At 36.0% G+C, this 14,555-nt stretch overlaps 1 protein-coding gene across 3 annotated transcripts in view; it reads right to left on the bottom strand.

Moving 5' to 3' along the window:
* Window positions 1–14,555, bottom strand: part of LOC136845152 (uncharacterized) — a 169,693-nt gene that overhangs the window by 19,543 nt on the left and 135,595 nt on the right. For 2 of the 3 annotated variants that reach the window (XM_067115099.1, XM_067115101.1), the window contains exon 1: window positions 3,606–3,746. The exons of the other annotated variant lie outside the window; for it this stretch is intronic. The gene's annotated coding sequence lies outside the window, so the exon portion shown is untranslated. Of the gene's footprint in view, window positions 1–3,605; window positions 3,747–14,555 lie in introns of those variants that run through there. 3 annotated transcript variants of the gene reach the window in all.

Below are 14,555 nucleotides of genomic sequence, written 5' to 3'. Positions count from 1 at the left end.
GATGGAGCAATGCAAAAAGTCAGAGAGTGCAGAAATACTGTAGGTGTAATGATGTGGGATGGAAATACGGGTCATAAATGGTTTTTGGCATTACTAATGTTTGCAGGTGATACAGTGCGGATTAGGGATGTTGAAGAGAAGCAGCGGAGATCAGTGAAAGACTTTCAAAATGTTTGTAAGAGGTAAAATTTGAGAAATTGTCATCAGGAGTAAAGTCATGATTGTAAATGGGACCTAGAAAGATGAAGGAATAAAGGTTAATATGGATGCTGGAAGAACGGGAGCAGCAGATTCACAGAAGTATTTAAATAGGTATTTGGGAGTAAACATTTTGAAAAAGATGAGTCTCGCAGTAGGTGACGCAAGGAGCTGGCAGGATGTCAGCAAAACACTGGAAGGGCATCTAGAGTGCCCATGGAAGGCAAGGTCGGAACGTACAGAGGGACTGTTCTGCCAGTGTAGATGATAAATGCCAATGAAAGACAAAATGTATATTAAGCAGAGATGAGCTGTTGAATCAATATGTATGGCTTAAGAGGAACTGAAATAGAGATATGCAGAAGGGTTTGAAAGTTAAGTATAGATGAAAAAAATGTATTTTGAGATGGCCCAAAGTTACAAGTATACCTTAGTTTAACCAGACCAATGAGCTGATTAACAGCTCTCCTAGGGCTGGCCCGAAGGATTAGTTTTATTTTACCTAACAACTGGACCTACTGCTTACTGTGGAATCCGAACCACATTATAGCGAGAAATGAATTTCTATCATCAGAAATAAATTCCTCTTATTCTTCATTGGCCGGTCGGAGATTCGAACTCGCGGCCAGCAGAGTGCTAGCTGAGAACGGAACCCACCCTCCCAACTAGGAATTTTGAGATGGCCCATTCATGAGGAGAGAACAGACGACGAAAGGTTGAGGAAAAGAGCATATTACTCAAAAGTGTTAGGAGGAAGGCGACAGGCCACTGTTTTTTTTTTTTTTTTTTTTTTTGCTTCTGGCTCCCTTTGTTGGGAGAAATTGTGTACCGTTTAATATATATACAAATATATATATACACACATAATATATATATATATATATATATCAACATATATATAAATATATATATATATATTTTTTCTTCTTTTAACGTGCTTTTTTCCCATTTGTATGGGGTAAGCACGATGCCATCTTTTGAAGGACTTTGATTTGGCTTTGGGGTAGACCGTAGTCTCAATCAGCTGCCCTGCCTGTCATTGCTTAGACCCTGGTAGTGTATGTACATGTATTGTACCAGTCACCAGCGCCCTTTCTCCCAGCAGCGAGAAGTTGTTGCGAGGTAAGGGCAACAGTCGAGATGTGTGAGGTGTCTTATGTTTTTAGGAGATGTTGGAGTGGCTTTGTTTGTGTGTGTATTAGTCTCTAACACCTATTTGCTTTTAAGCAAACCTATTCGTTGATTACATACATAATCCCGGGGCAAAGTGTCCGCCTCTCTGACCGGTCGGCTGCAGATTTGAACCCGTGCCACAGACCATTATGAAGTCCGAAGCTGCTGCTCTAACCGACTTGGCCACCGAGGCTCTATATATATATATATATATATATATATATATATATATATATATATATATATATATATATACACACACACACACACATATATATATATGTATGATTTGTTCACTATGAGGAATACCAGCATGATAACGAGGTGGTGGTAGTCTTAACAAGTTCAGGCACCCTTGCCAAAACCGATTACCTTGTCTTTTTTTCAATAACGATTAGAAGTATGCTTGTATCCACGGTTACACTTCTAAACGGAACAATCAGCATATCAGTATTCAGCAAAAATGTCTGCAGTTATAAATCAACGAACGTTTAAATCTGCTGTAATTCTTTCAACATTCACATGGAAAGTGGTTTGAGGATTTCATTATAAAGAAAAAAAATCTATGATAAAACTTGTTTCCACAGACCCGAAGTTTTTGCCACCCTTTATTCTTCAGAAGAAATTCCAAAGTAATTTTAAATACCACGCTTCCTGGAACAGAGCAGGATTCACGATGTTGACAGGTTTCTTTTCTTGCAACGGTAAATAAATGCTTGGTAAAATGCACCTTGATTCTTTTGCATTTGCTATACACTTTTGACTTGTTACACTCGTTATTTTATAGTACACAATAGTATTTTATGTTGAGATCATGGCTCATCGAACCTCAGGATAAAATGTGTCTGCCAAGTGCTTAGGACACAGAATCAAACTATAATTTTGGTGCATTGCGTCGTTCTCACTTCTTGCCAAAAATAAAAATGAAATATAATTTTGGTGCATTGCGTCGTACTCACTTCTCGTCAAAAATAAAAATGAAATATAATTTTGGTGCATTGCGTCGTTCTCACTTCTTGTCAAAAATAAAAATTAAATATAATTTTGGTGCATTGCGTCGTTCTCACTTCTTGTCAAAAATAAAAATTAAATATAATTTTGGTGCATTGCGTCGTTCTCACTTCTTGTCAAAAATAAAAATTAAATATAATTTTGGTGCATTGCGTCTTTCTCACTTCTTGTCAAAAATAAAAATGAAATATAATTTTGGTGCATTGCGTCGTACTCACTGCTTGTCAAAAGTAAAAATTAAATATAATTTTGGCGCATTGCGTCGTTCTCACTTCATGTCAAAAATAAAAATTAAATATAATTTTGGTACATTGCGTCGTTCTCACTTCTTGTCAAAAATAAAAATTAAATATAATTTTGGCGCATTGCGTCGTTCTCACTTCATGTCAAAAATAAAAATTAAATATAATTTTGGTGCATTGCGTCGTACTCAGTTCTTGTCAAAAATACAAATTAAATATAATTTTGGTGCATTTCGTCGTCCTCACTTCTTGTCAAAAATAAAAATTAAATATAATTTTGGTGCATTGCGTCGTTCTCACTTCTTGTCAAAAATAAAAATTAAATATGATTTTGGTGCATTGCGGCGTACTCAGTTCTTGTCAAAAATAAAAATTAAATATAATTTTGGTGCATTACGTCGTACTCACTTCTTGTCAAAAATGAAAAATAAATATGATTTTGGTGCATTGCGTCGTACTCAGTTCTTGTCAAAAATACAAATTAAATATAATTTTGGTGCATTTCGTCGTTCTCACTTCTTGTCAAAAATAAAAATTAAATATAATTTTGGTGCATTGCGTCGTTCTCACTTCTTGTCAAAAATAAAAATTAAATATAATTTTGGTGCACTGGGTCGTTCTCACTTCTTGTCAAAAATAAAAATGAAATATAATTTTGGTGCATTTCGTCGTCCTCACTTCTTGCCAAAAATAAAAATTAAATATAATTTTGGTGCACTGGGTCGTTCTCACTTCTTGTCAAAAATAAAAATGAAATATAATTTTGGTGCATTGCGTCGTACTCACTGCTTGTTAAAAATAAAAATCAAATATAATTTTGGTGCATTGCGTCGTTCTCACTTCTTGTCAAAAACAAAAATTAAATAAGAAAAAAAAAAAAAATTGGCAGGACTTCTGATACGGTGTTTGCAAACTGAAAACTGACGCGAGTCTTTCCCCACCGAGAAATACGGCACTATGGAAATAGAGTGAATATCTTACCTGCTTAAGAAGGAACGAAGGAAATGAGGGGTAGAGAGAGAGAGAGAGAGGGAGAGAGAGAGAGAGAGCAGGACAGCTCCTCAGTCCTTCTGACTGCCTCTCGCTAGTACTGGGGGGAGCGAAGGTTGATTTTCTGACACCTGTGGCGTTGGACTGATTACCTTCGCCCCACACCCCCCCCCCGCCTCCTCTTAATCTCCATCCCTTCGGTATTCTTCTCTCTCTCTCTCTCTCTCTCTCTCTCTCTCTCTCTCTCTCTCTCTCTCTCTCAGTTATTACCTTCCCAACCTCCTCCTCTTAATCCCCACCCCTTCGGTATTCTCTCTCTCTCTCTCCCTCTCTCTCTCTCTCAGTTATGCAAGCTAATGAAACTTTTTTCTATCTCTGTCGTAACTGAATTTGCTGTTATTATCTCTCTCTCATTCTTTCTCTCAATTATGCAAGTTTACTGAAACTTTTTTTCTGTCTCTGTGTCTCAACTGAATTTGCTTTAATTTTCTCTCTCTCTCTCTCTCTCTCAATTATGCAAGTTAATGAAACCTTTTTCTGTCTCTGTCGCAACTGAATTTGCTTTAATTTTCTCTCTCTCTCTCTCTCTCAATTATGCAAGTTAATGAAACTTTTTCCTTCTCTGTCGCAACTGAATTTTCTGTCTCTCTCTCTCTCTCTCTCTCAATTATGCAAGTTAATGAAACCTTTTTCCGTCTCTGTCGCAACTGAATTTTTTTTCTCTCTCTCTCTCTCTCCCTCAATTATGCAAGTTTACTGAAACTTTTTTCTGTCTCTGTCGCAATTGAATTTGCTTTTATTTTTTTTCTCTCTCTCTCTCTCTATTATGCAAGTTATTAAAACTTTTTTCTGTCTCTGTCTCAACTGAATTTGCTTTTATTTTCTCTCTCTCTCTCTCTCTCTCAACTATGCAAGTTTACTGGAACTTTTTAAATTCTCTCTCTCAACTATGCAAGTTTACTGAAACTTTTATTTTCTCTCTCTCTCTCTCTCTCAACTATGCAAGTTTACTGAAACTTTTATTTTCTCTCTCTCTCTCTCAACTATGCAGGTTTACTGAAACTTTTATTTTCTCTCTCTCTCAACTATGCAAGTTTACTGAAACTTTTATTTTCTCTCTCTCTCTCTCAATTATGCAAGCTTACTGAAACTTTTATTTTCTCTCTCTCTCTCTCTCAACTATGCAAGTTTACTGAAACTTTTATTTTCTCTCTCTCTCTCAACTATGCAAGTTTACTGAAACTTTTATTTTCTCTCTCTCTCTTAACTATGCAAGTTTACTGAAACATTTATTTTCTCTCTCTCTCTCAACTGTGCAAGTTTACTGAAACCTTTATTTTCTCTTTCTCTCTCACTCAACTATGCAAGTTTACGGAAACTTTTATTTTCTCTCTCAACTATGCAAGTTTACTGAAACTTTTATTTTCTCTCTCAACTATGCAAGTTTACTGAAACTTTTATTTTCTCTCAACTATGCAAGTTTACTGAAACTTTTATTTTCTCTCTCAACTATGCAAGTTTACTGAAACTTTTATTTTCTCTCTCAACTATGCAAGTTTACTGAAACTTTTATTTTCTCTCTCAACTATGCAAGTTTACTGAAACTTTTATTTTCTCTCTCAACTATGCAAGTTTACTGAAACTTTTATTTTCTCTCTCAACTATGCAAGTTTACTGAAACTTTTATTTTCTCTCTCAACTATGCAAGTTTACTGAAACTTTTATTTTCTCTCTCTCTCTCAACTATGCAAGTTTACTGAAACTTTTATTTTCTCTCTCTCTCTCAACTATGCAAGTTTACTGAAACTTTTATTTTCTCTCTCTCTCTCAACTATGCAAGTTTACTGAAACTTTTTCCTGTCTCTGTCTCAATTGAATTTACTGTTTCATGGCCTCGTTTCATTTCACATATTGACTAATTGACAATCTTTCAAAATTCTCTCTCATGCTGTGTCAATGCATTTCTTTCGTTTTTCGCTTTTGTTCTTATTGAAATTATCTATTCTTCACTTCTCTTCTCGTGAAAATGATTTATCCTTCACTTTTCATCTCATTAAAATAATTTATTCTTCACTTTTCTTTTCATTAAAACTCAACCACGAATGAGATGTTTTCCATTTTCTTGTCAAAAAAAAAAAAAATAAAATAAAATAAAATAAATTATTAGGTGCTTTTTCATCACTTAAACCGATCGCCAGAAATGTGAAGAAAAGATAATAATTCTTTCGTCCGGACCATCTGCGTTCGTCCCAAAATTTAGAAAAGGTTAATAAAAAAAAAACTCATTATACATTCATGAACTGCGATCATAGCTTTTAAAACCATTAAGAAACACTCAGTCTTGTAATGGTAATCGCCTACGTGTGCGTGTGTGGTCGAGGGAACGAGCATGTCTCCTGTCATCTTAACTTTAGTGAACGAAGTTATATATATATATATATATATATATATATATATATATATATATATATATATATATATATATGTATATATATAAATATATATATATATATATATATATATATATATATATATATATATATATATATATATATATTTATATATATAATATTTTCAAGATACATTGACGCAACCATGAGCTGTTTAAATAACCTCTAGCTAAATACGACATTATATTTCTGACTAATCTCATAACGCTAAAAAAATCAGTAACAAATGCAGGTGTGGTTTGGTTTACACGAATGCGCAAAGTAACAGAGAATTATATTTCCTCCCAGGGGAAAAAGTGATTAACTCGTTGCGTCACTCCGAATTCTCTTGCTATGGTCAAAGACGTAATTGAAACACGTTTACAGGTGAGGCAGGTGTCCTTTCAAATGACGTCCTATAAGATTGACGATGAAAGATATTTAAATTGTATATGTATTTTCTCATGCGCCGGATCTAAACCAGGTGACAGATGAGCGCTCTTTTGGTTCGTGGGATTAACATATTCGTGTCGGTATTGGACTAGTACAAAATGAGCCGAAGTGTCTTCGGCGCAATCGAGTTTTCTGTACAGCGTATAATGCTGTATGAGTCGCGGCCCATGAAACTTTCATCCACACGGCCCGGTGGTGGCCCGTCCTATAGGGTTGCCAGACGCACGATCATGGCTAATTTTAACCTTTAAATAGAATAAAAACTGCTGAGGCTAGGAGGCTGAAATTTGGTATGGTTGATGAGTGGAGGGTGGATTACCAACATACCAATTTGCAGCCCTCTAACCTCGGTAGATTTTAAGATCTGAGGGCGGACGGACAGACAAATAGCCATCTCAATAGTTTTCTTTTACAGAAAACTTAAAAAAGAGGATTTAAACTTCTTCCTGATCAGATGACGAAGGAATCCTGAAATCTTTTTTTGGAGGTATAGCTAAAAAGCCAATAATTTCTCTCGTTTCTTATATCTCTTTAGATTCAACTTCTCTTTCCTATCTCCGTCAACAGCACCCTTCATTTTTTCTTTTTCTTTTTAATTAAAAGCTGATATCCGGAGTTAGTACCATTGTGGGGTACTCAAGATGGAGAGAGCTGCTTTTGCAATAACTGCAGTAACGAACTTGATTGTGTTTGTTTGAGAGAGAGAGAGAGAGAGAGAGAGAGAGAGAGAGAGAGAGAGAGAGAGAGAGAGAGAGAGAGACTGACAGTCTAACAGACATGGGGATACGTACAAAGGTACTGCAAGGCAACATAGAGAGAGAGAGAGAGAGAGAGAGAGAGAGAGAGAGAGAGAGAGAGAGAGAGAGAGAGAGAGAGAGAGAGATGCCGTAGTTAAAGGCTAGAGAGAGGAATGATGGCAGGTGAGGCATTGTAGACGAGGAACTAGCTAAATTTATTGAAGTGGAAAGAGGAATAAATATAAATGCTTGTAAACTACTGGCTCGACCGTTTTGATAGGAATGGAAAAAAAAAAATTTATCGGTCAGGTGCTTGGATACACAGCACTGATAATGACAGAAATTTATGCCTGCCACAAAAACTAGACAGAGGTGTTTCAGGGGGGCGGGGTAACAAGTTAATTCAAGATAAAAAAATGAAAGGACTTTTCAACTGATAGTTTGGTGGGACAGAACAAGAACTACCGAACTGAAACCAACGCAGGCGATGGAAGATTTGAGAAGTGTGGACTGTGGAGTATTTTGCAGGTATTATTACATTATTTTTTTTCCTGTTTGTCGTTACTGCTCGTTATTAGAAATGGAATGAAAGATAATAAAACTTGTCACTGTGTAAGGGATGAGGGGAGGGGTTTCATGAACTTTCCTTAGGCCTAGGCCAGCTTAATATTGTAATTTCTAATAACATTGTGCTTCCATCAGATGAGAGAGCTTCCTCATAGCCTACAGGCTAAGCCTACTTACATTGTATCACCAGGCTGGGCCTACTTACATTGTATCACCAGGCTGGGCCTACTTACATTGTATCGCCAGGCCGGGCCTACTTACATTTATCGCCAGGCTAGGCCTAATTACACTGTATCATCAGCCCACACAACCTGCATTAGGCTACTGACCTTACCTGTTCTATTGCATACAACATATTATAATTTGACTGTATTACATGAGACTCTCTTAGCTGATGGGGGACTTGTGTTGCATGAAGTTTTACCACATCACAACAGCTCTTCACACGACACTATAATTTTAACTCTGTTTTTTCCATCTGTCCACCGGCCTGTGGTGCTCGCGCATGGTAACACTGCGTCCCGGGCTTTAAATAGTTACGCCATGTGTAACTTTTAGGTAAATAAAAGGATATCTGGGTGTACATCTGCAACTGAAAAGTGTTTTAATAATTTACTGTATGGTGTGGTCCAATAAAGTTGACATCTTGCCGTAGTGAACGGCGAGAGAAGCAATTTTCCCGCCACTGCGTCTAGCTTACATTCAACAATAATAACAATATCCTATTTCGAATATTAACGGTGTAATTCGCATACAGTAAATTATTAAAACGCTTTTCAGTTGCAAATGTACACCCAGTTATCCTTTTATTTACCTAAAACTTACACATAGCGTAACTACTGAAAGCCCGGGACGCAGTGTTACCATGCGCGAGCACCACAGGCGGGTGGACATGGAAAAAACAGAGTATAGGAATGTGATGGTCAAGGTTTGTGGTGGAAAAGACCCTAATGTCCATCTGCTACTTGATCACTACATGCAGCCATCAACTTAAGATTGTGAAGGACAGAAAAGAGGAGACTTGAACGAGGTCGTCAAAATAAGCAGTTCCGAGAAACTTGCCGCTTTCTTGACGGAGGAAGTTAGGAAGGAGCACTCTGCCGCAGTGATTCATAACAAGATTTATGTTGCACGCTGCGGGAAGTGTGTTCAGCTGTGGGTATATTCAATTAAGCTGTGGGTAAATGCAATTGAAATGTTGAAAGTTGAGGAACCAGGAGACTAGCGGGCAAATCACGAAGAAGCAGATAGTGTTGTTATATTTCTTGTTACAAAAACTTCAGGAAATGTCCCAGTTCGCTCGTCTGACACCGAGTGAAAGTTGCAGTGGGGATGATTACGGTGATTAGATGATAGTTTCATTGGACTTGCATAATTGTAGATTATTTGTCTAAAGGAATGTACTTTTATGTGTTGAATATATTAATTCTGACCTTGTTCTCCTAATTCATAGACTGTTTTGACTGAAAAGTAAAAAAATAAAAAAGTGTTATAGCACGCTATAGCTGTCTCTTGTATCTAGACGACTCTTGTAGGTTTCTTATTGGGAAAATGGAACTTGCGTGTTCATTTTCTGATTGATTAATTTCAGTTTCAAAACAAGACATTGGGAACAGAACATTGCACTTGGGCTTTTCAGTTTCAGCAAACTATCAAAAGAAAACGTCTGTTATTTGTGTTTTTTAAATAACGCAGTCCCTAATCTTCAGCTCTGAGATATTCTTATTATTCCTCAATTCACCTGAACTAACTTGTTACCCGTCCTCCTAAAATCCTTCTGTACAGGGTCTATGGCAAGTATAAACTTCTATTGGGATTGGTTATAGATTCCACTCATGTCACCTGTGAAAAAGGAATTTATTTCAATCATTCCTCGTGAAATGTGAATGAATATATCGGTCACGGAGTGGGGAAATTTGGGCTTTCTGTCCCACAAAATTGCAGACTTAAAATTTCTGTCATTCGTGTTTTTCAACAATACGGTACCTTATCTTTAGTTTAGAAACATTTTTATTCATTCTTCTTTAACTTTTAATTAACTTTTTAACCCCACACCCCTGAAACCACTCTGTCTAGTTTCCATGACAGGCATAAATTTCTGTCATTATTAGTCTAGTTTCTATGACAGGCATAAATTTCTGTCATTACTGGTCTAGTTTCTATGACAGGCATAAATTTCTGTCATTATTAGTCTAGTTTCTATGACAGGCATAAATTTCTGTCATTATTAGTCTAGTTTCTATGACAGGCATAAATTTCTGTCATTATTAGTCTAGTTTCTATGACAGGCATAAATTTCTGTCATTATTAGTCTAGTTTCTATGACAGGCATAAATTTCTGTCATTATTAGTCTAGTTTCTATGACAGGCATAAATTTCTGTCATTATTAGTCTAGTTTCTATGACAGGCATAAATTTCTGTCATTATTAGTCTAGTTTCTATGACAGGCATAAATTTCTGTCATTATTAGTCTCGTTTCTATGACAGGCATAAATTTCTGTCATTATTAGTCTAGTTTCTATGACAGGCATAAATTTCTGTCATTATTAGTCTAGTTTCTATGACAGGCATAAATTTCTGTCATTACTGGTCTAGTTTCTATGACAGGCATAAATTTCTGTCATTATTAGTCTAGTTTCTATGACAGGCATAAATTTCTGCCATTATTAGTCTAGTTTCTATGACAGGCATAAATTTCTGTCATTACTGGTCTAGTTCTATGACAGGCATAAATTTCTGTCATTATTAGTCTAGTTTCTATGACAGGCATAAATTTCTGTCATTATTAGCCTAGTTTCTATGACAGGCATAAATTTCTGCCATTATTAGTCTAGTTTCTATGACAGGCATAAATTTCTGTCATTATTAGTCTAGTTTCTATGACAGGCATAAATTTCTGTCATTATTAGTCTAGTTTCTATGACAGGCATAAATTTCTGTCATTACTGGTCTAGTTTCTATGACAGGCATAAATTTCTGTCATTATTAGTCTAGTTTCTATGACAGGCATAAATTTCTGCCATTATTAGTCTAGTTTCTATGACAGGCATAAATTTCTGTCATTACTGGTCTAGTTCTATGACAGGCATAAATTTCTGTCATTATTAGTCTAGTTTCTATGACAGGCATAAATTTCTGTCATTATTAGCCTAGTTTCTATGACAGGCATAAATTTCTGTCATTATTAGTCTAGTTTCTATGACAAGCATAAATGTCTGTCATTATTACTCTAGTTTCTATGACAGGCATAAATTTCTGTCATTAATAGTCTAGTTTCTATGACAGGCATAAATTTCTGTCATTATTAGTCTAGTTTCTATGACAGGCATAAATTTCTGTCATTATTAGCAGTGTACCGAAGCACCCGACCGATAAAAAAAATTGTTTTTTCCTATTAAAACATGAATAACCGTGAAATTTCGATCCCCCCCCACCCGGTCTATTGATAGTTCACCTGTGACTCTCAATACTCGATAATTTCATCAAACTTCATCATTAAACTTCTCGTTATTTGTATCGATTATCGGGGTTCCGGCCTCAAAATCATTCAGTCATTTATGCTAGAGTGGCTGATTGCATCAGTTATTAAAGGGTTGAAATGATTAAGCTCCGTTTACCCTTTTGAATTTGGGTTATATATATGTATATATTAAGTATACACACACACACACACACATATATATATATAAAACAATACATAGTTTTTCTGATAAAAAAAAAAAGCATCTGTATGAATATGTAGACAATGAGTAGTACGGAATAAAAGTGATTCTGAGACAAGGGTGTGTTACTTCTCTGTGGCTGTTTATATATATATATATATATATATATATATATATATATATATATATATATATATATATATATATATATATATATATATATATATATATATATATACATACATATACACATATGTATAAATATATGTCTCTGTGTGTATATATATACTCCTTTCACCATAAATATTGAGAAAAAATTCATCTCAACAGCTTTTATTTCTTCTCATTTACATTCATATCCACACTTGATTTTCAATCATTCCCACCTTGACATCCCAAACATCCCGCTGGTTCTTCTTGCGTCACCAAATACTTATAACCAGTCAACCTGTTTCATTACTTCACCATTTCTATGAACATTCATTGCTCCACTTCCTTCATTTTCTATTTAGCTCATTAACCTTACGCTAGCTCACAATAACTCTCAACTTTCTCTTCTAGCAAAGGCTTTCAGACTTTCACTGTGGTTTCTCTTCAGTGTCGCCAATTAGTTCTGTATCATCTGCTGTCACTTTTCACATCTCTCCATGCTCAAGATATGGAATCTATCTCTTTTCACATCTCTCCATCCTTCAAGATATGGAATCTATCACTTTTCACATCTCTCCATGCTCAAGATATGGAATCTATCACTTTTCACATCTCTCCATCCTTCAAGATATGGAATCTATCATTTTTCACATCTCTCTATCCTCAAGATATGGAATCTATCACTTTTCACATCCCTCCATCCTTAGTGATATGGCATCTATCACTTTTCATATCTCTCCATCCTTAGAGATATGGAATCTATCACTTTTCACATCTCTCCATCCTTCAAGATATGGAATCTATCACTTTTCACATCTCTCCATCCTTCAAGATATGGAATCTATCACTTTTCACATCTCTCCATCCTTCAAGATATGGAATCTATCACTTTTCACATCTCTCCATCCTTCAAGATATAGAATCTTTCACTTTTCACATCTCTCCATCCTTCAAGATATGGAATCTATCACTTTTCACATTTCTCCATCCTTCAAGATATGGAACTAGAGAGATAATAAAAATGTCTCATTCCCATTTTACAACAGATTAGTCGCTCAGTCTCCTGCAAATTCTAACACCTGCTTCATTGCCGTCGTAAAAACTTGAACCTTCTCGTAATATCTGCTATCCCATGCGTCTTCAATTCTCCACACATTCCCGAAATTCGATTCAATCATAAGCTTTGCTCAGGTCCATGTAAATTAATAGGCATAAGTATCTAGCGCTTTAGTGTAATTGGCGCAGACCTTTTCAGGGAATGGGTATATCTCAAATACACGAAATAGTCAGGTATTTATGCCTTTTTAAATATTTCCTTCTGGCTGTCGCAGTATACATATGTATACATGCATACATATGTATTATATATATATATGTATATATTACACACACACACTTTCAGATATCAGGCCACATAAACCCCATTAATTACTAACCCTTAAAAGGGAAATTGTATATGGCAAGTGTACCCACCCTGAACAGGGATTCAATCCGTTTCCTCTTAGTGTTGGTACACAGGCGACAGTAAGCCTGAATACCACATACATACACTTCCCCTTTACTTTCAAACTTTCATATGACTGTTTCATATCAGGGCTCGATCCTCTCAACCTCTTCCCTGTCTGAACCCAAACCGTTCTTCTCTGTCAATACTGTCATCGTAGTGTCTGTCGGCAAATGAGCTGGAATATGGGATTTAGGCATGATGCCAAGCGATGGGACCTATGAGGTCATTCAGCGCTGAAACGGAAATTGAGAGTAAAGGAGGGTTTAAAGGTGTAACGGGAGGATAACCTCGCAGTTGCACTAAGAAACAATTGTTAAGAGAGGGTGGAAAGTCAGATGGAAGAAAGAGGGTATGAACGGAGGTACAGTGAAAGGAATGAAAGGGGTTGCAGCTAGGGGACGAAGGAACGCCGTAAAGAACCTTAAGTAATGCCTACAATGCACCGTGTGAGGTGCACTGATGGTACTACCACCCACCCTACGGGGTCTAGTGTCTGTCAAAATCTTCCAGTTCACCTTCCTGGCCATACGAAGTAGTGTTATGTCCCCGTATGTTACAGTCGCCTCCGCGGCGCTTACCTTTATACTATAGAACAATTGCTATTCTCACTACTTATTTTTCTGGACCCTGTTCTTCAACAACACAACCTGGTCAGTCATTTACAGTAGCTCCTGCACTTTCACGAATTTTCACAATTTTTCATACATTTTAACTTCCTATGTCCTACCACACGCGGATATATTTGCCTGTGTTCTCTCTCTCAAACAAACACATATATATGTATTCTTCTTCTTTTAACGTGCTGTTTTCCCCTAGGAGAGCTGTTAATCAGCTCAATGGTCTGGTTAAACTAAGATATACTTAACTTTTTTTTGAAGGACTCTGATTTGGCTTTGGGGTAGACTTTTGTAGTCTCGATCAGTTGCCCTGCCTGTCATCGCTTAGACCCCGGCAGTGTATGTATGTATATTGTACCAGTCACCAGCGCCCTTTTCTCCCAGCAGCAAGGAGTTGTATTATAAGCACACACACACACATATATATATATATATATATATATATATATATATATATATATATATATATATATATATATATATATATATATATATATATATATATATGTGTGTGTGTGTGTGTGTGTGTGTATTTATATATATAAACACATGCATATATATGCTATATATGAAATACACATACATATACATTACATACATAATGTATATATGTATATACATATACATAATTTGTATGATTATAAATCCTTCTATATGTTAATTTCTCAAAGTCTGAAAACCCGAACCTATCACTTACTTGAAGGTTAATGTGTTACAGGTCCCTGTCCACCACTTCTCCGCATTTGCATAGTAATTACTTCTACTTCAACAGGTAGGGTTACCTGTACTGGGAAACAGATTGTTTATTTCATTAGTCC

This window comes from Macrobrachium rosenbergii, chromosome 13 (assembly GCF_040412425.1).
Source record: "Macrobrachium rosenbergii isolate ZJJX-2024 chromosome 13, ASM4041242v1, whole genome shotgun sequence".
Lineage (NCBI taxonomy): Eukaryota > Metazoa > Arthropoda > Malacostraca > Decapoda > Palaemonidae > Macrobrachium > Macrobrachium rosenbergii.
This window is presented reverse-complemented; position numbering and strand designations above follow the sequence as displayed.